This window comes from Dermochelys coriacea, chromosome 4 (assembly GCF_009764565.3).
Source record: "Dermochelys coriacea isolate rDerCor1 chromosome 4, rDerCor1.pri.v4, whole genome shotgun sequence".
Taxonomy (NCBI): Eukaryota; Metazoa; Chordata; order Testudines; family Dermochelyidae; genus Dermochelys; species Dermochelys coriacea.
The window spans coordinates 98,541,167-98,567,963 of record NC_050071.1 but is presented as its reverse complement, the minus strand read 5'-3'; the positions used below and the strand labels follow the sequence as shown (position 1 = coordinate 98,567,963).

General features: G+C 41.1%; 1 long non-coding RNA gene across 2 annotated transcripts; it reads left to right on the top strand.

Moving 5' to 3' along the window:
* The first annotated feature begins 4,638 nt into the window (after window positions 1-4,638).
* LOC119855213 lies at window positions 4,639-21,592 on the top strand. 2 transcript variants are annotated; one of them, XR_005292789.2, is made up of 4 exons: window positions 4,639-4,782; window positions 5,945-5,986; window positions 20,392-20,481; window positions 21,247-21,592. It is a non-coding gene; the product is annotated as an uncharacterized LOC119855213 (long non-coding RNA). The 2 variants fall into 2 exon arrangements; XR_005292788.2 differs by lacking the exon at window positions 5,945-5,986.
* Window positions 21,593-26,797: the final 5,205 nt, after the last annotated feature.

Genomic DNA, 26,797 nt, shown 5'->3' with positions numbered 1-26,797 from the left:
GGGGGTGAGCGCCTCACGCCCAGTCATTACGCAGGAGGATCTTCCAGCCGATCTACGGTCCGCTGAGCTAATGCACTTGACTCAATTATCTCCTTTCTGCGGCTTTCTTTATGGGCGGGAGGGGGGGAGAGGGTTTGTGTGTGTGTTTTTTCCCAGTGTAAAATCTTTTGTGGATGTTTTGATTCGCCTCTGCAGATGAAAGTCACGCCGGGCTTCGCCGAGGCGCACAGGCTCCGGCCCCTGGGTTTTGTTTCCAGTTGTTCTTTCTACACGCGAGCTGCTCTCTCTAAAAGTTGTAGCAAATGGTTAATTTGATTATTGCAACTATAGGCCAACTGCTTCAGCAGCCTTCCCCCACGCGTCTGGTGAGGGGAGAGCGAAACCATCTATAAGAAATAATCGAATCAGAATGAAGTGTGGAAAAACCCCTTCTGATTTCCAAGCGGCACAAATAGAATTAGAGCCCCCAGTAGCCTTTTTCCAAAAGAGACCTTTTGTCTAGATCACAAATTCAAATCCAGCCAACCAGAGCTGGGGACAGTTCCCTGCCTGGCTGTTTACTGATACAGGCTCGAGAAACAGAGAGCTGTGTGCAGCTTTCTCCCCAGATGACTGACTCAGTAAGGACAGAAGTAAATGTTAGAAGCAAAAACAGCTCAAAACAAAGGAAAGTCAGGGACGGTGCGAAGCGGGGGAATGTTTACATGTTATCAAGTACCAGAATGAAACAAGGCTGAAAGTTTCTTTTGAACTTTTCTTTCCTATTCTTCGCTATTCATAGAGGAGAATCTTTTCCTCCACCCTGAAAGTCAGAAAGAATGTTAGAGCACAGCGAAACAAAACAGCAAACAAAATGCCATTGTATTGGAGTAGCAATTCATGGGAAAACGCTTGTCAGGCCCATAATGTCTCACTTCTATGAATCTGTTTTACCGCAGGCTAAACACAGTAACATGGGGATGAATAAAATATTAATACCAGTGAGAATTTCTTTTTGATTGCTTTATTTGGGGGAAGACTTCAAATTATCCCGCAGTGGATGTCACGTCGGAGTCGATTTTTCACTATGCAGTCGTCGATTTGGTTAACAGAGGAAAATGGGGCTTTTATTTTATCCATTAGGATCATTACTGCAGGTCACTATCCTCTGACCTGTATCAGGCCGCCGGATCAGACGAATCTGTTAGTTATCAGATTAGCTCCCCAGAATATAAAGCAAGAAACAGCAACAAAAATAGTGGTCGATAACATTTTTCTCAATGCAAGTGAATTTTATGTTGGTTTCCCCCTCCCCAGATCTCACCATATTGTAACGTTTAACTTACATTTAACTATTCCCACGTGCTTTTATTGTTATATGCTACAGTCTATCTATCTATCTATCTATCTATCTATCTAAATGCCCATAATATTTGAGCGCCTCCAAAGCATCTAAAATAGAAGACAAACAATCACTTCTTTCTCAGCCTGTAGACAGCATAGCTTGATTAGTCTGAAGGTGTTTTGATTACGTGTTTATGTTTGTGTGTCAGAGGGAATGGGTGCGAGTGAAGAAACTATTGTGGGAAAACTGAGGCATTGTCTGGGGGGGTGTCAGAGGGCGGGTGGAGACATGATGTGTCTGTATCTCCTTGTACAGTGCATTTACACTAAAGGTTTGCACCACCAGTACAGCTACACTGCCATAGCTTGACCCATTCAAAAGTCACCAGTATAAGAAGCCTATTGAAGCAAGGGGTTTGGCAATTCGTTTCAGAAGTGGTTAATTCCTGGACTACGTCTAGGACAAAAAGGATTTTTTCCGCTTCTCAGAAAGTTGTTTGCAGGCTAGGCAGAGGAGTGAATGTCGTGCTATGTGCGCGCGTTCATGTGTGAACTGTGTGTTATGTGCGTGCAAGAGTATTGCTACTTACATGCAATGTGCGAGTAAAGGCGTACGTTGTGTGCATTTGTGTGTTGTGCCTGGCTGAGCGTTTGTTGTGTGTGTAATTGTGGGGCTCTGTGCTGAGTTTGTGTTACGAGTTTATGAACGTTCTTCTTTTTCTGTGCATCATTGCTGTGTTTTATACGAGTGTGCAGAGGACCGCTTTTTGGCATGTATGTTCAGGTATGTTGTGCGTGCTATGGGGGCATGTGTTGGGGCTGGTCTCTGCAGCGGGGATTGCCCGCAGAAAAGAAGCAGGGGAGCGCTCGCCTCTGGCACACAACAGGCTCCCTCCAGCAGAGGGACCTGCGCGTTACTTTTTGCTGGCGTTCCGTTACCGGTGGTAACATCTGCTGGGCTGGAGGGGGGCGTTTAAACAGACGCACAGATGTAAAAGTGACATCTGCCTGTGACAAAGGAGAGGGAATTAGATTAGGCAGGGAGGCCTTTCCGTCTGCAATAAAACCGGAGGAAATACTCGCCCTCACTAGGCAGGCAGTGCAAGAAGGGGATCTGAAAGGGAGCTGGAGAAGAGCTCAATGGGCAGCTGCTTGTACAGCCGGGGCAGCATGAGTGTCCTGGGGACGAGTGCAGCAGGGGCTGCTTTCTCCCCAAAAGCCCAGAGGAGATGGGTCCAACTCAACGCTGCCTGTTACTGCGGGTAACATACAGCAGGATACCAAGGTACCGCAGTGATTTGCTGCAAGTGAGCCTCAGCTGTCAGAAAAGCCATCAAGGATAATTCTGTAATAATGAAGGCACTCAGGGCACCGTGAGTGGCGCGGGAAGTGGCTGGCCAAACAGTTACAGATTGGGTCATTTCTTTTCTTTTGCCTTTTAAATAGGTCTAGGAAAGTACAAATAAAAGCCCCTGTTAGCAGAGTTAAGGACTCCAAATCAAGGAAAGTAAAGGTGGCTCATTCAGCCTTATTGCTGGCCTGCGCCTGTATTATGCGCCAGTCTTTAATTGCATGGTCACACACTATGTTCAAATAACCCTATTTAATAGCCTTCTGGTCTTTTCCCTGCAGCTTTATAGGCAGTATTTTGTCAGTTGCACAGATAATCCTTGATGTTCACAGTCGATATTGTAGAGGGAGAGTCCTTTACTTAGCCCTTCTTTCATTCATTGTGCATCCTATATTCACATGACTTTAGTAGACACTGTCTGGCACATCCAGAGTAGTACACAGGAGGAGAAAGTATTACACATGTACCAAAGTTGTAGAAAAAATAGTATGGAATACTGTACAATATTTGAGAAAGGGGGCAGAGCTAGGATTGCATAGCCTACCTTAGGGCTTGGGCCAGAGATGACTGAAGTCAGTAGAAACCAATTTAATCTCTTTAGGTTGACTTTGACTTCAGTGGATTTTGATCAGGCCCTTAGTGTTCCAGAAGAACAGATAAATGGCCAGGGTCAATTCAAAGCTTAAAGTAGCTACACGGGCATGGAATATTTGTCATTAATGAGATTATCATAAGTAGATTGAACCATATCTGTTGAGACAGGCTTGATAAAATATGTAGAGACAGTTGGGAGAATGGTCACTGAAAAAATAACTTAAGGACAACCAGTGTGGTCCTGCTGGAACAAGACAGGAAACCCTACTCTGTGATGCATAATACCACATCAAGTCCCTGCGTTCACACACCAAAGTGGAGAAACTGGGATAGGACAGAGGAGAAGGTGTGACAGGGCACATTAGTGAGGCTATCACAATGATATGTCCCCTATGGTGGTTATTACTCAGAATGAGCATATCTGTATACTGTGGTAGATCTAAAGAGGTTAAATGAAGAAGTAAGAAGGGGGAAAGGCATGTTCTCTCACGGTGAAAGATATCATCTCCAACTCAAAAAGGTCTTAGAAAAGGTAAGACGTGTTTTCTCATTGGCACTACAGAAAGAACAGCCGTGACAACAAGCCATAATTTGGCCAACTCTGAATTTAAGGTTTTAAGGATACAATATGGTTTCAGGCCTATTACTTCAACCCCACCACCCACAATGACAAGCAGGGAGAGGAATGGACTGGCAGGGAGAGTGGTAGAGATTGCTAAGAGAATTTCTACAATAAAAAGACCCCCTGTACTCAAGCCCCTGGGTAACTTTCGTCCCTCCCCCACTCCTCTGCCATGAGTCACTGAAGTGAACTTCATTTTGCTGCTCATGGGTCACAGATCAGACCAGTGCTACCAACCTTAGAGGGAATTTTTTATTCTGTTGCTAATTGGTCCTTCTTCAGGATGTGAGGCCCAAGACACCAAAGGGCCTCAAACTTTCTTCTTTAACCATAAAAATGCAGCTGAGAGCTTACTCAGACGTAAACCAAGGGACCCCAGTCCTAATAACACTGGTTGAGGAAGAATATTGGGCCACCAGCTTTTTTTCAGTGTGGCATAGCTATATTCCAACATAGCTGAGACTGCTCAAGGTACTCTGTACAGAAGAAAGAAGTGGTGTCTTTAGCTGGTTTCCAGCTGGGTGAATTGCTGTGTGGCCTTGAATTGCTGTGTGGCCCTTGTCTTTATTTCGATTAATGGATTTAGATTTTAAAAATTTTACCTGTAACAAGGTGACTAAGGCCTTGGGCTGGAGAGGACTGGGCCTAAACCACCCTGATTACAGGATATGCCCCACCTGAGAGGAATTAGGTGATTCCAATATAAAAGGCAGCAGGAAGGTGCCAAGGAAGCATATAGGCTAAGAAAGAGTAATTGAGACTGCCAGACGGTAAGCTGAGAACAAGGTGATTATATGGGCTTAAGCCTAATAGGCGCAGCTCTGAGGAGCAAGTCTGGCTCTTGCAAAGCTCTAGCCAAATAAAGCCTCTGAGTGGGAGTTAAAGAAGGAAGGTGAGCAGAAACATTTGTGGTTGTTTTGGACTCTGAGTTCTGTTTTTTTTTTTTTTTTTTTTTTTTTTGGCAAAGTCTGTTCCCAGGCTGTGGAGAACTGGTGAAGTGTGAATTAAAGGATGTGAACCTAGAAGGTCACTGGCGAATGAGTGAGTCCTTCAAGGAGCCAGGCTGAAGGGGAAATAGAGATATGAGAACCACAGAGGCACCCTAGCCAGGAGGGGGGTACTCAGGAAGCATTATGCGGTCCTGGTGCTCTGCTAGATAATACATACTAAGATTAACTACCTTGTGCTCTAGGTGCCCCCTTCCACTATTAAAAGAGTAAAATCAGCAATTACGTTTAACCTGCTCTAAATACTAGTGGTGACCACCTGTGCAATCAAAAATTCATTCCCCATTCCCTAATTCCATTTTACTCCAATTAACAAATCCTTCCTTTCTCACCTCACCCTGCCTCTCTTAAATACTTGGAAAAAAAGGAGAACTTTGTAGTAAGTCCTAACAGTTAACAAATCTGGGCTCTGATGGACCAGAGGAGAAATGTGCTTCAGAATCAAAGAGTACTTGGTGAGAATGCTATAACAAAACCTGCCATGTTGAGGGATTATCTCTCAGATGCCTTTAATGATCATAAATGGAGTGGTAGCTAGGAACAATGTACCATGATCATAATGAAAGGAGATAGTCCTGTTGAGAAGAATCCTAAATCTAATTGAACAGGAATTTATACCTTTCAGATTTAATAATCCAAGTGCATCAGTTGGACAATACCCATCAGAGAGATGGCCAGATCTGTATGAATGATGAAACTGATGACTTGTCTGGATCTATAAGGTGGTGTTAAATATTGCTCAGACCCTCACTCCAAAAAAAAGGGTAGTTGAAGGAAGATATGAAGGTATATGCACCATCCCCTTAAATCTGTAGGATGCCAGGCAGGAACGAGCTTGGGGATATTCTAGACAGAAACTCTACATGAAGAAGTGCAAGAAAAGTAGTTTTTCAGGAATAATTCTGTTTTCTTTTATCTAAAGGAGTTTTGTTTAGGGGTTAGAGGAAAGCGACTCTCTGATTCTTTACCATTTGTCATTCAATATTTGTCCCTTTTCAGGATTGGGCCCTTATCTCCAACTATAGTATTGTTACTTCTGTATTGTAGGTTTATCCACAGAAAAGGTAAAGCACCAGCTGTCGCAGAAAGGTCTGTTCTATTTGTTTTCATTCAAAGAGAAAGATAAAATTAATGTTTTTCAGACATGAGTGCTGGAATAGAAAGTACAACAAAAGCTGTCACACTAGTAATATAAAACAGTACTGTACCCTCCTTTTATTTCAATCAAAAGGAGGGCCACAGCTTCATCCAATGAAACATGGGTTATGTAAGGTCCATCCCTTGCAAGGGGAATACATAGAGTGTGTCTGGGGTGGGATGGACTCAAACACCAGTAGTTGAATCCAGTGAGTGGGAAAGATGTGGGGAAGGGTCACTGGGCTGTTTCTTGGGGGTGACAGCAGATATAGCAGTATTTGAATGATCAAATTACAAGTTAGTGGTGGAAGGAAAGATGAGTAGGATGTAAGATATATGGAGCCTGATTTTTCATTTACACTAAGGAATCTTTATGCTTTCCTGTCAATATAAAGGAACTTAAAGTAAGTGTAAATATAGCCCTTTACATTATCAGAGCAGGTGAGTGTAAGTAACAATTAGGCTCATAGACTTTAGTATAACATCTTATACAAGTCCTACTGAAGTCTTACCCAAATCCAATTTTCCAAGTGTGTGCTCTCTGGCATGAACTGAGTGGTGGACCACTTAAATACAAGGAGTGTATTGTGGGGCTGTGTCTAGACAGTTGTTGAAGGGATAAGAGTTAGGCACTTTTATTTAAGAAGTTTATTAACCATCTGTAAGATTTTTTTTATTTACAGGCATTTCTCAAGCTCATAGAAATGTAAATGGTACATTGAATGTTCAGACTATATGATAGTGTACTGGCATGGGCTGAACACGTCAGGGGAATCAGAGAAATAATACAACGTGACCTATGAAAGTAGCTACATGGAAGAAAATGAACAGCATGTATATACTTATGTATGTTTGGGATATAGTCAATCCAGACAAATACATGCTCTGTGCCCGGAAGAGCTCACCATCTGATTTAAATCTTTGAGGGATATACCTATGCTTAGTATCAGAGCATCACAATTTCATAATCTTACTGTCTCTAGATTCCTATTGTGCTGGGTTCTCCTGGCCTAGAGATAGTTACTTGTAACTGAAATAGACCTTACCACAGTCTATATGTTTTTATCCCCTCCAGGCTGTAGGGTTGACCTTGAAACCCACTGCTGCAGTAAAGTGAGAAGTGATCTATCAATAACAAGGTCTAGAGTCTTCAGAGCTTTAGAGATTGTTTTCTGAAACTTGAACTCCACCTGAAAGTGTAAAGGGGTCTGAGTGTAGGTGTCATGCTCTCAGTCCTGTCCCACACAGGAGCTGGGCTGCTTCATCTACCTCAGCTGAAGCTTCCAAGAGGTCTTCAGTGATAGCCCTAAATCCATATTAGAAAGGAATGGTCACAGATCAATCAGATGATAAAAGACACTATGGGCTACTGCAGTATCATTAGAGTCCAGAAGCAGCAATGGCTTCATTAGGGCTCTGAGATTCTGAACCATTTTAGTAAAAGCAGATCTCAGAAGATGGTGAATGAAGTACATCTCAATAGATGGCAGAGACACAGCTTCTGGTAGTTCCTCAAAATGTGTCCCTGGACTTCTGTCTTATCTGGGATGGCTCATGATCAGTTCACCTTCATTCAGACCACAATTTTGTTCAGACAATGGGAGAGTGTATATTCTGAGTTGGATGAAAAGGAAATATAAAACTGAGTATCATCAGGATATAGATGACACTGTTGTCCAAGATGTCATACATCTTGTGGCTTTACATATACATTGGAGCTAATCCTGCTCCCACTGAAGTCAGTGGGAATTTTGCCACAGAGAGAGAATATGGACCCTGTGGGACTCTGCATATAGTGGCCCTCAGCGAAGATGTTCAAATGCCCAGCACTAACCTTGGGGTAAATTCTAAAATGATATTCCACCAGGAAAAATCAAGTTGGTAACACATGTAAGGTAATGTAATCTAAAACGTAGACTGAATGTGAGGAGATTCACATAACTCAGTAATGCTGATCAAGACAGCAGGGTTTTTAAATAAGATCTTAAAATATGATCTAGTGGGGGGGGAGGAAAGCCAATGTTATTTGGGGGTGTATATTCAAAGACATCATCTCATGGAACAGAGAAGAGATAATCCTCTTTAATGGCACTGATCCAAAGCCCACTGAAGACAATACGTGTCTTAGGAGTCCTAGAAGTATGATGTCAGGAATTATTTAATGAGAAACAGGTATTAATTGAACCTGAGAGACTCAATGGGAGTCTTTCCATTGACTTCAGTGGGCTTTAGATCAGGTTCGAAACAAACTCGTTGAGACTTGGGGTGAAATTGTGTCTTGTGCTCCTAAATCACACAGGCTCTTTTGAAATTCCCATCCTGTCCTTAGAAAACTCAGTTTGGCTCTGGCCACATCAGTGTCAAAAAGGTATAGAAATAAGAGAGAGTTTAGAGAAAAAAAGCTGTGGAAAGAAGCAGGAATGGAACTAGGGAGAGACAACTGAGCTGAGTAGCAAAATCCACATTGTGTTTTGTAGATTGTGATGTATTTTTATATTCTAATAATAATATAAATCTTTACATTAAACAGCTGAGTACAGTTAAACCATTGAATATATTCGTGTATTAGTATGTATATATGAATTTCTCTAAAATAATTCCCATATGTCAACAAATGACAGAGTAATATTACTGTTGATGTGATATCAAGTGGTCATTCCTGGATCAATATGATATACTATTATGATGATGATGATGTTGGAATATAAAATGCAAAATTGCATTGATTTAAATAGAAGTGTTTTCATGTTTTAAATAACATACGCTACATTATGCACATGCTATTATATCTCTTTAATATTTGTATATAATGTAAAAAAATTGTATGTGCTAATATATATATAATTGTGTAATAGCATATCATGACTGATAGATTAATGGACAAATTAGATAGGGTACCATCAGGTAACTTTTATTTGATTATAAGCCTATATAAGTAATAGGCCAAATTGAGATTAATGAGAGTTTGCCTTAGTAAAAACAGAATAAAGATTTTAGGATTTGACCCAATTTAGAGATTTTGATGGGCTGAAGCAATCAGAACCCTGAGATGCTTGTATAGACTTATTCCCAGTTTTCATTTCTTTTATATACTGCAGGACAGTTGTATTAAATTCAGATCCAAAACATAACTCTTAAGGATATTTCTCTGTTTATATGAATCCAATAAAGCATTTAATCATAACAAAGTATCCTTCTGCACTCCTAAATATTTGTAATGTTGCTGATTTCTTTCACACTTGCTGTACAGAACAGATAACTTCTAGAGGAGTGTGATGTCTGAAATAGAATGGACTTTAGTTTGCTTTTGTGCTAGGGTTTTAATGATTACAGAAGAAAGATATTGACATCAATGTAACAGTATCATATTTCAGTCAGTCAGACATTAGACCAATGGAATATGGCTTATGTATTTTTGTATTTTTCAGTATGTTGGGTTCATGAGTTAGGGATGACTCCATAACCCATGCTAGGCACAGAGAGGTCTAGTTTTGTTTGTAGTGTTCCTGGTTGAAGGAAGGTAAGTGTTATCCTTTCACCATCATGTATTACATTTATACAATACCCCGAATGGCATGGTACAAGAAAGAAGAAAAAACAAGGAATGAGTTGTGACCCAACTAGGAAAGGCCAAATTGTTTTATAACAATAAATCCCAGCAGGTCTGACAAACTCAATACATCTGACACACTGTTGTCAGAATACTTACCTTACAAAACATGGTTTGGCTATCGTGGAAAATGGTGACACGCTGTTCATGAATATCATTGCATTATATACTGTGACAGGGTCGGGCCAGATGGCTACAGGAGAGTAATAGAAGGCAGATATATTAGCCCCAGGTTAAGTAGGTCCCTTTTCCCTGGGTAAGGTAACAGGGAAGGTTCCAGAACTAATCAGGAACCTTCTGGAGACAATTAAGACAGACAGGCTGATTAGAACACCTGCGGCCAATGAAGAAGCTGCTAGAATCAATTAAGACAGGCTAATCAGGGCACTTGGGTTTAAAAAAGAGCTCACTTCAGTTTGTGGTGCGCATGTAAGGAGCTGGGGAGCAAGAGGCGCTAGGAACTGAGAGTGAGAACGCGGACTGTTGGAGAACTGAGGAGTACAAGCATTATTAGACACCAGGAGGAAGGTCCTATGGTGAGGATAAAGAAGGTTTTGGGAGGAAACTGTCTGAGACCAGGATATTAATCTGCTAAATTTTAGACATTAGAAAGTGTGTTTTTTGTTTTGTTTGTAACCATTGTTTGTTTCTATTATCTCTGCTCAGTATCACTTAAATCTCTGTTCTTTCTTTCTTAATAAACTTAATTTTAATTTTACCATAGTCATCTCAGTGCTGTTAGATTATTGTGAATTGTGCAATCTCTGTTGAGCCAACAGGCTGGTGTATTAAGTTCCTTCTAAGCTGTGCAGCCACATGGCTGCACAGCGGGCTATTAAGGGCTGCACAGATGCAGAGCGGGAAGAGGTGCCTCTCCCCCAGTCCTGCTGGAGATGCCGCAGCAAGAGAGGGCTGGAGGGAGTCTTCTCTTCCTGCTGCAGCCCTGGGGAAGCCTGCACTCCCAAACCCTTCATCCCAAGCCCCACCCCAGAGTCTGTACCCCCAGACAGAGCCCATATCCCAACCTTCTGCCCCAGCCCTGAGCCCCCTCCCACACTCCAAACCCCTCCATATTGATGCACATTACAAAATTCATTCTACACATGAATGTAAAAAATTAGAGGGAACATTGCTAGTGTACTGTCTCTTTTTGAGATAGCGGACTTGGTATTTCTGTGGACATTGAATGACAGGGGCTGGCTGCTGCAAAGGAATGCTCTTCCTGGGAATTTTGGAACTACGTAACTGAATGTTACCTGCAAGGCAAGGTTAAGACTGGCAGAGTCTCAAGGAGTTTGCTAGTGAGACAGAGTGGTGTGGTAGGGAGCTTACACACAGTTTTAAGCTCCAGCAAAACTCTCCCTTACTGAGGCAGAAAGGTTATGGAGTAGCTTATGATTCTGGGTGCCTCAAGAGTGTCACACAGGTGATACTGATGTTGTAGGAAGATCAAGATGAGTAACTGTAGAGATTTTCCCCTTTAAGTTGGTGAAGAATAAGCTGTAAGTAAAACAAGGATGGTTTCAGGAAAAGAGATGGCAGAAGCCAGTCAGAAAAGGATCTGAAGAAGAAAGCTGGTGAAGTGGTCAAGGTTGTGGGAGTAGACAATGTCTTTGCAGATTCCAGAGACGGAAGGAAAGAAAGAGAAGATGGTAGCAGGAAAGCCTGGAAGAGCTGAAGATTTTTCTCAAGAAAGGGAAGTGCCTGGTGCTTGTAGGTAGAAGGAAAGAAGCAGGAAGACAGTGGTTAGAGGGGGGAAAAGGAGCGGGAGGGAGTGAAAGGAAGGATAAGTAACTGGAGGAGACAGGGCTGATGGAACAGGTGGTGAGGTTAAAGAAATATAGACCTTGCATTCAAAAACTGCAATGAGAAAAAAGATGAGTAGTGGGAGATGAGATCATCTTTCAGGTGAGATCTTAAAAACCAAGATCTTGTCTGCTCTCCACATACAAGAATAGGATGTTGTCCTGGTGTCCTTGGTGAAAATTTCCCCTCTTCACATTGAGTCATGGGCTACCTGCTGGTTGGTTGCTTCTATCCACTAGAGGAATGGCTATGCTTCAGTAGTGCTTTGTGTGTACTTTACACAGGATGCAGTTGTGCTTTTAAAGTGCTGCCCTATATAGCTGGATTAGAAAGAAAGGCACTGTGCCAGTTAACGCTCATTCTTGTACACCAAAAGCCCTTTCTTTGTTTCCTAGTCTCTGGAAAACCCAGTCTGGACTGACATATATGTAAACCATATAGTGTACCTCTCCAGAGTTCAGTCTCATTGCACTTGCCTTAATCACTCCCCCAAGGGGACCCCCACCCCACACACACTATTTTTAGTTCCTGTAGGAGGTTTGGTAATCTGCTTCCACAGAGAAGAATAAAATCATACATAACCCATTCATAGATTCAGAACCATGGTCTCCAGAGTACTTCATGGATTCATACAAATATGGGGCTGGAAGAGCCCTCAAGAAGTCAAATCCAGCACCACACGCTAAGGCAGGGCCATGTAAACCCAGATCATCCCTGACAGTTGTTTGTCCAACCACCACAGATTTTAAAATCTGCAATGATGCGGGATTCCACAACCACCCTTGGAAGACTATTTCAGAGCTTAACTATCCTGATGATTAGAAAGCTTTTCCTAATATCTAACCTAAATCTCCCTTGTTGCAGATGAAGCCCATTACTACTTGTCCCCCCTTCAGTGGACATGGAGATCAATTGATCACACTCCTCTTTACAACAGCCCTTAAGACTATCAGCCCCCTCCCCTCCCTACCCTCGGGTTGTCTTTTCTCAAGATTAAACATGCCCAGTTTTTTTAATCTTTCCTCATAGGTCAGGTTTTTCTAAACATTTTATCATTTTTGTTGCTCTCCTCTGGACTCTCTCGTATTTGTTCACATCTTTCCTAAAGTGTTGCACTCAGAATTGGACACAGTACTCCAGTTGAGATCTCCCCAGAGGTGCTGGAACTGGGGGGCCAGGAGGGCCATGGCCCCACAACTTTTAAAAGTGGGAGGGCCTTGCCCACCCATTTCTTAATATCTACATAGTTTTGGGGGTAGGGGGCCACGTTGTTCCCCCAAACTGCAAGCCTCAGGCAGGCATGGAGCAGTGCCAGCAGAGACTATGATTTGTGGTGAGGGATCCCCTACCAGTGGCACTGTCTTCCCGATGTGGGGGCTGAGGTGAACCCACACTTGCCAATGTCAGTGAGCCCTGGGGCACATGGACTGGGGACTGCTTTTGGGAAACCCCGCTGTCCCCAACCCAGAGCAGGTGGAGTGTGTGAGGCTCCCCACAGAGGCCTGAGCTCCCTGGGTGGCTCTTACCATTGCCTGGCTTGGGCTTCCAGCCTGGTCAGGGGGCAGGGCCTCAGGAGGAATTAGAGGAGCAGGGGATGGGGCTACATAGATGGGTGGGGCCTTGTGAACCCCCCATTTCTACTGAGGTTCCAGTGCTCCTGGGTCTCACCTATGCCAAATAGAGTGGGGCAATTACTTCCCATGTCTTACATAAAACACTACTTTTACTATAGCCTGGTATATTAGCCTTTTTGGCAACTGCTTCACATTGTTGACTCATATTCCATTTGTGATCCACTATAATCTCCAGATATTTTTCAGCAGTACTACCATCTCCGCCATTTTTGTATTTGCGCATTTGATTTTTTTCCTTCCTAAATGTAATACTTTGCACTTGTTTTTATTGAATTTCATCTTGTTGATTTCAGACCAATTCTCCAATTTGTGAAGGTCATTTTGCTTTCTAATTCTGCCATACAAAGTTCTTGCAAGGTCTTCCAGCTTTGTTTTATCTGTACATTTTATAAGCATACTCTCCACACCATTATCTAAATCATGAATGAAAATACTGAATAGACCCAGGACTAACCCTCTGTAAAACCCCACTAATTTGACAACAAACCATTGATAACTATTTCTTGAGTATGATCTTTCAACCAGTTGTGCACCCACCTTATAGTAATTTAATCTAGACCATATTTCCCCAGTATGCTTATGAGAATGTCATGTGGGACTGTGGGAAAAGGCCTTACTAAAATCAAGATGTATCACATCTACTACTTCCCCTCCCCCCAAATCCACTAGGCCAGTAACCCTGTCAAAGAAGGAAATTAGGTTGGTTTGGCATGATTTGGTTCTTGACAAATCCATGCTGGCTGTTCCTTAATACTATTATCCTCTAGATGCTTACAGACTGATTGGAACAAATTATTAAACAATATCTTTCCAGGTATCAAAGTTAGGGTGACTGGTTTATAATTCCCCAGGTCCTCTTTGTTCCCCTTTTTAAAGATAGGTACTATGTTTGCTCTTCTCTAGTCTTCTGGGACCGCATCCATCCCCCAGGAGTTCTCAAAGATAATTGCTAATGGTTCTGAGATTGCTTCCACTACTTCCTGAAGTACCCTAGGACGAATTTCATCAGGTCCTGACTTGACTACATCTAACTTATGTAAATATTCATAAACCTGTTCTTCCTTTATTTTGGCTTCCATTTCTTACGTCCGGTTATTACAACCTAACTAATAGTGTCTGGTCACCATTAACCTTTTGGTGAAGACTGCAGCAAAATAGGCACCCCAGGTTTCTTGATGTCATGAGTTATTACTTCTCCTTCTCTGCTAAGAAGTAGACCTGTGCTTTCCTTTGTCCTTCTCTTGATCCTAATATATTTAAATAACCTTTTCTTATTGCCTTTTATGTCCCTTGCAAGATGCAGCTCACTTTGTGCCTTAGCCTTCCTGATTTTGTTGCGACATGCTTGTGCTGTTCTTTTGTCCTCCTCCTCAGCTATTTGACCATGTTTCAACTTTTTGTATGGGTCCTTTTGGATTTTCAGATCATTAAAAAGCTCCTGATGGAGGCCTCATATTGGCCTCGTACTACTTTTTCCTATCTTTTGTCTGTATCAGGATAATTTGCAGCTCTGCCTTTAACAGTGCCTCCTTGAGAAACTGCCAGGTCTCCTGAACTCCTTTTCCCATTAGATGTTCTTCCCATGGCACCCTACCTACCAGTTCTCTGCATTTGTAAAGTCTGCTTTTTTGAAGTCTATTGTCCTTATTCTGCAGCTCTCACTCCTTCCTGTCCTTAAAATCAGGAAATCATTTCACGATCACTTTCACCCAAATTGCCTTCCACCTTCAGATTTGCTACCAAATTTCCTCCCTGCTGGTCAGAATTAAGTCTAAAATGGGTGTCCCCCTTGTTGCTTCCTCCACTTTTGGGGGAGGGAGAGAAGTAAGAGGCCTACTGCTACACCCCTTTCTGAGTTGCAGTATTCGTCCACAGCATGCTGGTCGCACTGTGTGCACCAGTGTGGGCGGAGGTGAAAGTAAGCTGGTACAGTCTGGTACAGTGTACTGGTAAGAAAGTGGCCACCAGTACACAGCCGACCATACTGGCAGGGCCGCTGATGGGGAGGTGGGGCAAAAGGGGCAGCTGCCCTGGGGCCCGGCAATTTAAAAGGGCCCAGAGCTCCCAGCAGTGGCTGAAACTCTGGGCCCCTTTAAATCGTCCCTAGAGCCCTGGAGTAGCATGGGCTGGGCAGCGTTGAAGGGCTGGCTGGCTGGGGAAGTCTGGCCCCAGCCCCGCCCCTTCTGCCCAAGGCCCTGCCTCTTCTGGGGGCCCAGAGCCACCCCCTACACCTTGCCAAGGACCCAAACTGCCCTGCTTACTGGTAAGTCCTTTAAATTACTTTCACCCCTTAGTGTAGGGAAGGTGGAGCCACAGCCCAACCTCCTCCCAAACATTTTCCATTTTTTTTTTTTGGAATGTTTTGTGCTCTCAGAAGTATGGAGGGAGCAGTGCTTGCATTCTTCTGACTGACTGCAGTTATGTTTTGGCCTTCATGTGGGCTACCAAAAGGGGAAAAGGCTTCTTGTACTCATCCTTCCTCTCCCTTAGCTATCCATCTGAATAATGCAATCTGGCCCACAATCTGGGATCCTTCAGTTTGAAAAGTGTGGTCTACATTTTAAAGGGTATTTTTATACTTCTATAAAAAATACTCCAAAAAAGTATATTGTAGTGTTTTGTGTTTATATCTTATCACGTGTTTCTGACTTGATATTATGTTAATGGCCTTTTTATTATGTAAATCACAGTACATAAGGTCTCCTTGAAATCAATTGTTTTTATTATAGAGTCTTAAAAACAAAAAAACAGACCTAGTTAACATTCTGTAAATATGTTTTTAAAATGATACAACTCATCCCTTAGAAACAGTTTGTTCTGTTTTTCAGTAAAGCCAAGTGGTTAACCACTGAAGGGCTTATCTTCGTGCAACATTTTATTTTCCTCAAATTCAGCCATTTTTCTCTAGCGATGAACTAAACTCTCATTCAAATCACTTTTTCTAACAGGTAGACAGAGATCTGAGCTGAGGTTATGGATAGCAAGTTTCAGACCTGTGCAGATTAGATTAAAATGGGCAAGTAATGCCAGACTGTGACATAACAGACAGCTATAGGTGATGGTTTGGGTGATACTGGTTTGGGAAATACCTTGAGTTTCTTGTTCTCCTGTCTCGAAGAAATATGCTCTCCAAAAAAAGTGCCATGCCACTGCTGAGAGAGGGGCCTGCTAGCTGCTCCTTAGTCAAAACTGTGATTGCCTGAATATGTTGTTACCTGCTGAGGTTGTGGGGGGAAGACACACAGGAGAAATTGCCTTCAATTCCCTTGCAAGTCTGTACCCTACCTTCCTTCCGATGGCTAGGCTATTATGGCTTTGTTTAGACTAGGCTTTAAAGGTGTGTTAGACTAGAGAACCCATTTTAAAAGTTTACCATAGATAAGGCACACAGCCTTTCACATGTGCTAAACTGGTTGTTAGCCATGGTTTAACTTTAGACTGTGGGTATGGCTACACTAGGGCAGTGGTTCTTAATCAGGGGTACATCAACTCATCTAGATATTTGCTTAGTTTTACAACAGGCAACATAAAAAGCACTCGCAAAGTCAGTACAAACTAAAATTTCATATGGACAATGACTTGTTTATACTGCTCTATAAACCATACACTGAAAGGTAAGTGCAATATTTATATTCCAATTGATTTATTTTATAATTTTATGGTAAAAATGAGAATGTAAGCAATTTTTCGGTAATAGTATGCTGTGACACTTCTATTTTTATGTCTGATTTTTGTAAGCAAGTAGTTTTTAAGTGAGGAATGCCAAGAATTATTTAATGGGGAAAAGGTATTTAATTCTCAGAATTATGAGTGATCTGGGAAACCGAGAAAGCAAAAATTACCTCATGGTTTTGTATTGGCTGTGGATACAGATAGTTGGCACTTCAGAGAATGTGGCCTTATACAAAACCAAACCATGACTGCACTAATTTTCCATGACCAAAAGTAAAACTAACTTGGATCAGCTCGCATCCAGTCTAGCCCAGATCATTTGCATCCTCAAAGGAAAATATTCTTTGGCTCAAGCCTACAGTCCTTACTGACTTTGGTAGGAGATTTGCAGGAGTAAGGACTGTAAAATGAGGCCTTTTTCTCTGATGACATGATTTCACCTATCAAAACCAAGCAAGTGGAGTGCATATTGTAGGGTGATAAATGGTAAAAACAAGGTTTCACCCTAGTTGAATATTGCTGGAAATCCAACAATTGTGACACTGCTTTGTCCATGAGCTGTAACACTGCTATTTTCATAACAATACTGGAGTGTTCAGCTGATATTATTAAAAGTTACTGTAACAACATTGAATCCTATATTACCAAGGGATACGATACTGGAAGTCAGTGATGAAGAATAAGTATCTTTTTGAGATATGGACAGAATGGGGTTACTCTCTACAGTTTTCAATGGTAGGAACTAAGCATAATTGATAATACTTCCTAAATTTAATTATTTCATTTTGTGGCACACTATCTCCTTGTTTTGGCCTAATTGTTTTGACCTGCTACAGTGGGGGGAAAATAGTTTGTGTTCTGAAAATAGAGGGAGGTGATTGAGGTTATCGAGCATTTTTTGAGTTTTTTTTTCCCTAATCTTTACATACCTCTTTGAAATGTTCATCCGCTTACCAAAACATTCCCTAAATTCACCTTTCCAGGAAAATATATAACATTCACACTGGATATTATAATAGCTCACCCAGAAATTAAGGTTTATTGTTATTTGTAATATATAATTGGAAAGTATAAAATTATGAATAATTTTCAGTTAAGTTTATAAACTTTAACCATGCTGAATTATTGAGACCAGAAAGCACAGAACTATTTCACTGAAGCTGTTTGACATAGCAGTATAAATGGTATGCTGTGCAAATTCAGTATTTAATTACTGAAGAAAACAGCTAGCCTTAACAAAAGGCAGAAAATAATATTCAGATCTACAAATACATTTTTTTAATTTTGCTTGTCACAACTGACAATTGAGATTTAAGGATATTTTTGCATATTTTAATCCTAAATTAGTCAATTGCAATTTTTATGTAAACATTTTATTTTTTTCCTCTTCCATTTGATCAGACAGGCGTTTTCTTACATGGAAGAGATTCATTAAACTTATCTTCAGTTTAGTTTTAACCTCTAATTTTCATGTAAGGATTTTGTATTCTGGGTTTAATTTATGGACACACTGCATGATTTTCAATTTCAAATCTCTCTTAATTACCCTTAGTACTATCATTTTAATTGTTGTTCTATCCATAAGATTACAAAATGTGTCATTTTAAAGATACATTTACTAATGGCTTTTTCAGTTTCTGCTTAAGTAAAATGTTTCCAACTTCATCTAAATTCAACTACCCTTATCATTTACATTAGACAACACTCCATCAATAAAACCATCAAAATGATCTACTGCATTGTAGACAAAAGTTATTGTGTCAAGTTGACACTAATCAGTTAATTCCAGTAAACCTTCAGATAAACAAAAGCTTGTTGTCTATTACTGATGTGTGTGATTAGCCCCCTGTATGTCCTATAGCTATGCACATCTATAGAGATGTATCTGGCAGACACTTTGCCTGAGGGCTCTATATGTAAACCAGGACAGGATCTATAGTTAATGATGTTGACCCTGACTCCCCCAACAGAGACTGAATTCAGTCCTCCTAATATCTCGACAGCTGATATGTATACTGCGCTAATAATATTATCAATTACTTATGCTACTGTGATTCACAGTGTTCAATGCTGAAAAAAGATTCTCTTAAGTTTCTTTCACTTCCCCTTTTCTGTTATTTCATAATAAAGGCCATTTACCTCATAAGTCTTGCTAAGACACTTAGTTGTATCTTGGGTCATATTGATCCCCGTATTCTATACTGTGTATTTGGACCACAGGAGCAGAATCTCATTCTCTTATGCTTTAATTTAAGAAGGATTGGATTCAGAATTTATCAACAGCTTTTATGCCTTAAAGCTATTATAGCCAGAAGTCAAGATTTTCAATAGTGACTAGTGATTTGGGGTGCCTCCGTTTCTGGGTGTCCAACATGAAATACCTTAAAGGCCCTGATTTTCAAATGGCAGGTGCACAAGCCCCTTCTGAAAATCAGGCCTTTTTAAAGGTGTCCCAGGTTGGACACTGAAAAATTGATGCATCCAAGATCACTTTTGAAAATCTTGACCAGAATAATTCAGGCTCCAGATCAGAGTGGGTGGATCCCTGCTTCCATGTTGACTTCCATAGCACTGAAAGGGTGAGGATCCATCCGCATGGCAGAATTAGAGCCTTAGGCCTGTTCTACACACATTTTTTGTACAGATATGACTAAGTCAGTTAGGGTTGTGATTATTTACCCATCTAGTTATAGTGTGGATGCATTTGTAATAAGGGCACCTTGTACTGGTATAACATATTCCACTCCCGTACAAGAACAAGCTATATTGGTATAAGCACCTTTACACACTTTTATGCATGGACAAGACCTTAGACTGTCAATTTTCTGGGGCAGAGACCTGTCTTATTCTGTGTTTGTGGTGCATGATGCACATTTCAGATGCTACCTAGACAACAATTAATAATAGCATGAGGGAGGATTTTATGCCTTTACAAAGCTCCTCTCTGTCCAGCTCTACTTGCAGGACCAGGAATTAGTCCTTTAGACTTCCACTCCAGATAATGTGCACTGGCAAGAATAATACAGGAGCTGAAACCAGCCCTGCTACTCCTCCAGGAGCCAGAACAGAGAGGCTGAGCCATACTTGCATACAGTGAGCAGCTCTGGCTGAAATGATGACAGGGGCCACTGTTAAAAATTAAATTCTGCCTTTTTTTAATGCAGTTCTTGTGAGTCACATTTGCGAATAGTAGCGAGAGATTTAATGATCGCATCTTTTTTATCTTATTTCACTTCGGTCGATGGCAATTTTTTTCTGTTAATGTCGACTTAGAGCTCAAAGTAATTTAGTAATTGATTCTAAGCACGGCAGCTTTCCATTCAGGGAAATATCTTTGCTAATTTTATCCATCAGAACGAGATTGCCATGCTAATCTCTCCCAGCCACAGTCCCGTGGTCATTTGGGACACACTGATGCAAATGATGTTATTAAACACAAACCCTTCACCCAGGACAGGAGAAAAATGAAAGCAGGAGAGAGATGAATGAATAAAAACAAAATCCTTTACAAGAATTCCCTAGAGTGAGCTTGCATGGCTTTCATGTCTCCCCTTCGTTGCATCATGAGGTTTTAGTATGTGCAGTGTTCTTATTTGTGTAACAATCTTTTCTTGTTTTGTTTTTTTTTCTTAAAGGACTTTTTCCCTAAAAGGATTTAGACAGGTCTGGCAAATCTTAGACTGTAGAGGTTAGAAGTGGTGGATGTTAAAACTGAATCCTGAAAGGTAAGAGTCTGTCCTTTCTCTGGAACAGTTTGTTTTCATTCTATATCTAGCATTAGCATCTGTCAGAATTTCCATTCCAAATCTCTTTTTCTCTTGGGTTGGAATAGGATCTAGCATGTAGCTGCTCTGAGTCAAAAGCTTAGGTGAAGCCCTATCATCCCCTTTAGCTTCATGTGAATTCATTAATTATGGGCACTTTTGAAAGTGCCCCTTAGTTCGCACCTGTGGCTCCTGGGCTGTTCACAGGAGTGCAGAGGCCCACCCTCATGTGCTGCTGCTTTGGCGCCCCCTATTGGGAGTGTGTACTGCAGTCTTAGGACCTCCATCTTGTAAGGTGCTGAGCTCTCTGGCACTAATCCTTCAAAGCACTTAAGCATATGCTTAACTTTAAGAAGCTGTGCAGAGCTCAGTCAATTTGTTTCTACAGCAGAATGGCAGCAATGGATAATGTGAGGCTCTTCTAGCTCTGCTTGGTTTTAGGTAGATACCCCAAAATCTAAACCCTTTCAAAATCAGGCAAATTCTGATTGAGTGCCAGTTTTGACCCTCTTGTAATTTTAGATCTGATTTATCAGATGCTCAACTTTTTTTCTTAAAGAGAGATTTGTCATCACATAAGTTTGTCATTACAAATAGCATTGAAAAAGTGCTGGTCTATCCATGCTAGGTGGTTTGTTTGTTTGTGGGTTGTTTTTTTGGGGGGTTTGGCTCATTATCTGTTGGTATTAATTGATATCTTTATAATAATTTTCTGGTTTTCTTCAGGGAAGAAACCAGAACACTTCCTTAGGTCATGACTGATGCCATCTGGGAAGTAAAGAGATCCCATCTATTTCTGTAGCTTGTATTTTTTGCGCTGAAATAATTAAAATGCTTAATTTCAGAATTTCTCTCTTGCCCTAATGTATCATCTCATTAGGCAATCCAATGTGAATGACAGAAAGTAATTCATTTAATTGTATTAGCATTTTTTATTATGAAACCACATTGGAATTGTGTATAATTTGATATATTAAGTTTTCTGTCATTTATTTTACTTAATATTATTTTCTTTATCATTTATTTATATATTCTCTCTAGCTTGTTTTTGAATCAACTCAAAAATGCAATAGCTCCAAGTGAATAAAAAGAAAATAAAGGTACATTTTCAGGACTCTCTCTCTCTTTTTTTTTTTTTTTTAAAGTATGCATAGTCATACTAGACTAAATTTATACCAAGTGAAGTGTCTTTTGACTTGTACTTCAAATGGGGAGAAAAAAATAAAAGCTCAAAACATTCATTTTAAAGGTTTAAAAAAAGAAGCAAACCACTAAAACTCCCAGAGTCGTCATCTTACCGATAGTGAGTAAATTAAACATGTACAAATTCTCAAGGGCAACATAGCAGAATCACTTGTGGATGTTATGAATCACAGTCCCCTTTTATAAAGCCAATATTTTTGATAGACATATGTGTTGTGTTAGCAGTTTAGAGAGTTCACAACACATTCTAATTCTCGAGGAAAAGCTCAGATCTGGAAATTTACTTAGAATCCCAGCTTTCAGTGCAGCAGAGGTCATTGCAGATGTGATGCTGTCAGCCTTCAGGTGCAAGGTGGTTTTCTCAGCACAGCAGCCTTCTTAATGGATGTGAAGACATCACAAATATAAGAGTACAGCAATGTCAGCTATCTAGTGTGAGAATTGCTCCCTGTTAAAGTGGTGGTAATTCTATTGACTAAGGAAGAAAGGATGGTCCAGTGGTTAGAGTATTAGCCTACAACTTGGAGACCTGGCTTAAATTCCCTGCTCCTCCATAGGCTTCCAGAGTGACCTTTGGCAAGGCACATTGTCTCTGTGCTATTTCTTCTGCCTCTGTTTCCCATCTCTAAAATAGTATAATAGTAATTTCACAAGTAATAGTAGGATAAGATAATAGGATAATAGTAATTTCCAACTCCACAGGGGTGCTATCAGGTAAATACATTAAAGATTTTGAGGCATTTAGATACTGTGTGTTAGTGGCCGCTATATAAATAATACCTATGGTAGGTCTCAACAGATGTACTCTGGCTTTACACTGGGACAACTGAGATCAGAATTTGGCCTTTAGTCTTTAGAAAAACATAATACAGTGTTAAAGATGGTACCAAATCTAGTTTTACACAGATTTCTAGCCCAGCTGAAGTTGAGGGGCATTCAAGAATCTGGTTCTGGCCCAGCCCTAGCATTAACTGTGACCCAGGGACCCCTTGATGCCAGCTGGCAGTGGGCACAGAGGGTGCATAGGGTTTTACTTGGATTCCCAGGGTCAGATATATGCTTAATAGCTCACTGAAGAGTGGCATGTGGGGTTTCTATCGAAAGTTAGTAGCCCACTGGTGGTCATAATCATTGTGAAATGTGTATACGGGGTAACTTTTAAGGAGTGATGTATCTTTACTAAAAATTATGTTCGGAAGGTCTGGAAGTTAAGGCAGGTCACCCAGAGGGGAGAGATCATGGAGAGGTTCCTCAGGCAAGAAGTAGCAGACACCTGTCTCCCTGTCTGGATCATATGTGTATTGTATATCTCATAATGTAGGCCTATTTCCATATTGAGCCACAAGTGAAATAACAGATTGTGAAATTCACAAGAAAGGAAATCAGAAAGATGGAACAAAGAGCAGGTGGTGTCCTGTTTATGAATAAAGACAAAGGATGTGATTGATATGTTTTTGGGGGCAGGGGAGCAAAGAAAGACACTGAATCCTTCATTGAGGAGATGAGCTGACAGCCTGACTGTCTCATGAAAAAAGGATCACAGCCTAACCTGGCTGTAAAGCACAGCAAGGATTTTGGATGAGCATTGCTCTGACCTTGTCTACACTGGAGACGGGGTGTAGGGTACAAGTAGCCACACTTGGTAGTGAAAGGCTGGCTGCATCCACACAGTGGTGTTAGCTACATGTGGCAGTGAAAGGCTCCGGCAGTGAAAAGCTGGAAGGAAGGTCTCCAGCAGCAGGACACTACATTGTTAAAAATGACAGTGTAGACAGGGGAGGCATTGCTTGGGTGTGTAGAGAGCTGTGTAGAGTACATATCTTAAAATTCGGGCATGTCTTTACTGTACTTACCTAAGCAGTGCCTCACCAACTGTCTACACTGCTATTTATACCCTGGGTCGCCTGGCCCTGGCTGGGTGATAAGCCGAGTGGTGCTCTGAGGTGGAACTGGTAAACTGGGGTGTACTGCTTCTTTGGAAGCAGCAAATCTGCAACTATTGTGAGTGACCAGGGGCTGACAGTCCAGGATGATGCTTGGAGGTCTCTAGCCTGTAGAGAGACAGTGGGGCCTGCGAGGCCTAGAGGGGCATGCTTGTGTTGCCACGGCCGGTGGAGTTGGGGAGCTGACCCCTGGCAGGCACAGACAAGGCTTCCTCATGCTAAAGGCAGGTGGTAGCAAGGTGCCTCACACTCCTGGGTAACCTGAGGAAGCATCAGATTAACTAACCAAAAAGCTAAAAGATATACAAATAACAACAGGCCTGTCTTGTGAAATCAACTACAAAATGACACACACTGTCTTAATAGCATTTGTGAAGTGTTACAGTATATATAATGGAGCATTTTACCAAGCACTCAGAATAAAATGAATATTTCCTGTGGGGGAAGGGAAGGGAGCACAAACTAGTTGGGTGCAAGGTATAGCTACAACACCTGTGTTATATACTGCAGGGCATATTATGGCTCTTTTAAGTCAGAGGAGCATAAGAGTGAAGAAAGCAGCTTCCCTGGGAGCTTAGTGTGCTCAAAAATCCCCACCTCTGAAATCAGATTTTTGTTAGGGGCCTTATCCAGTGTCCATTGAAGTCAGTAGAAAACCTCTAATTGACTTTAACAAGCATTGGATCTGGTCCCAGTGCCCAGATGTGCTCAGTGTTGCAAGGCACAAATGGCATGCAAAACCATGGGCTTCATTAAACTTAAGCCCGATTTTGAAACTCTGAGTGTGTTCATTGATAACCCCATTATGAAATTCCAGAGATCTAAAGCAATTGTGTCTAGAAAGATTTACTTGATAAAAGGAAAACAGCTTTCAAATAAATTATCTACTATAACAGAAAAACAATCCTCCATGCTATCATCTTTGCACTGAAACTAATCAAACAGATCATCCTCCAAGTTATTTTTAAATTGCCTGGAAGTGCACAGTTCTTATTCATTGTCAAAAAATAAAAATGCTCCATTTCAACAGAGCAGTTCACTAAATATATATGAATTTTAGGGAGGAACTGATCAGATTTTAAGAAAATGCATCAAGTATATGGTACCACAGAAATTAGAGGTGCTGCAAAATTTAGGATTCCTTTAATAACTTGTACGTAGGCCATCTTTTCTATGCTGATTAAAAGCCTGATCCTGCACCACTATGGCCAGTGGAAGTTTTGCTATTGATTGCAATGGGGGAACAGGTTTGGGGCCTTAATCCTCTTCTGGTATGGATGCTCTCTGAATACAGGTAAAAAGTGGTGTTGCAAATGAAGTTCCATCCACTTACATCAGCTCTGAATTTAGCCCTCAGAAAAGCAACGTTTAGAATCTACTAACAATATGAACAGCTTCATTGAACTTGTGGGCCTAATAAAGGGAAGATGTAATAGTGATATAAACATTTTTGTTTTCCATTTTATGTATTTTAACTTTCTTTTCCTTTTTGGATATATGCTGGCAGATGAAGATGCAACCAATGTGGGGCTGCAGGGTCTCTGATGAGGCTCAAATTTGCAACTAACCCTCTAATCCCTTTGGAAAGATGCAAGCAGGTTTGTTTAGCGGTAAGCAATCCTTGCATCAGCCCAAGAGCAATTTTTGTTTTTTCAAAATACCTTTCTGGTCACTCCCAGATTACTCTGATTTCCTACAGAGAGTTGAAAATCCCCACATCATTTTTTGTCTCTCATCCTCCCTCACCTTTCCACTTTCAGTGGAGGCTGAGAACATCTAAAAGTTGGAAGGTGAAACTGTCTTATAAATGTACACTGTGGGTCATTTTACAGCAGTAGATAGTGATCACACTGTATCTGTTTCATGGAATCCTTGGGCTGGAAGGGACCTCAAGAGGCCATTTTGTCAATCCCACCACGCTGAGGCAGGACCAAATATACTGTATCACATTGATCACTCTTATTCCATTTGTGATCCACTATAATCCCCAGAGTCTTGAGTACTACCACCTAGCCAATTATTCCCCACTTGTATTTGCACATTTGATTTTTCTTTCTTAAATGTAGCACTTTGTACTTGTCTTTATTGAATTGCATCTTGTTGATTTCAGACCAGTTCTCCAATTTGTCAAGGTCATTTTAAATTCTAATCCTGTCCTCCCTAAATTTTATAAGCACACTGTCAGCATCCATGGCCATTCCTTTATCCAAGTCATTATGAAAATATTGAATAGTACCAGGCCCAAGACAGTGTACTGTGGGACCCCACTAGATATGTCATCTCAGTCTGACAGCGACCCATTGATAACTACTCTTTGAGTACAGACTTTCAACCAGTTGTGCATCAGTAACTTCATCTAGACCACACTTCTCTAGCTTGCTTATGAGAATGTCATGTGGAACTATGTCGAAAACCTAATTAAAATCAAGATATAGTGTGTCTACCATTTCCCCCCTCTCCAAAAGAGCAGTAACTCCCATCAAAGAAGGAAATTGGGTTGGTTTGGCGTGATTTGTTCTTGTTCATACTCTGATTTGTTTAGTACCTACCCCGTGCAGCTAATTACCACAACTGTCCTCTTAAGCCAGGTTTATGCTAGACATTTTTACCAGTATAATCATGTTGACTGGGGTATGATTTTTCTGCAACATTTCTAAACCAGCAAAAGTCTAGTGTAGATGAAATTATGCCCGTGTGAAAGTGTTTTTACCAGTATAGATTATTTGACTCTAACTGGGCTAAGCTATACTGGCAATAGCAGTATCTACACCAGAAGGGTTAGTTGGTATACTTATACCAGTATAGCTGTAATAGCAAACCTTTTATAATGTAGACATGGCCTAATGGTCACACTGCTACTATCATCCTTCCCCAAACAAGACTGGATGAAATTCACTTTAGACTGCCACTGATGTCAATGTTGAGAAGACAAGTCATTTGCTCTTCCTCAAAGTCTGAGCTTGCTTCAACAGTACTCTGTCTTGTCTGCTTCAGGAGTCAACTGTTACTGGGACCAGGAATCAAACCTGAGTTTCTCTTCGGCATCACATAGCTCTAATTTGAAAGTTATAAGCATGAAATAATAGCAGTTTATCATTTTTGTGCTCCTGTAATTAAGAACTTGAGCTTGT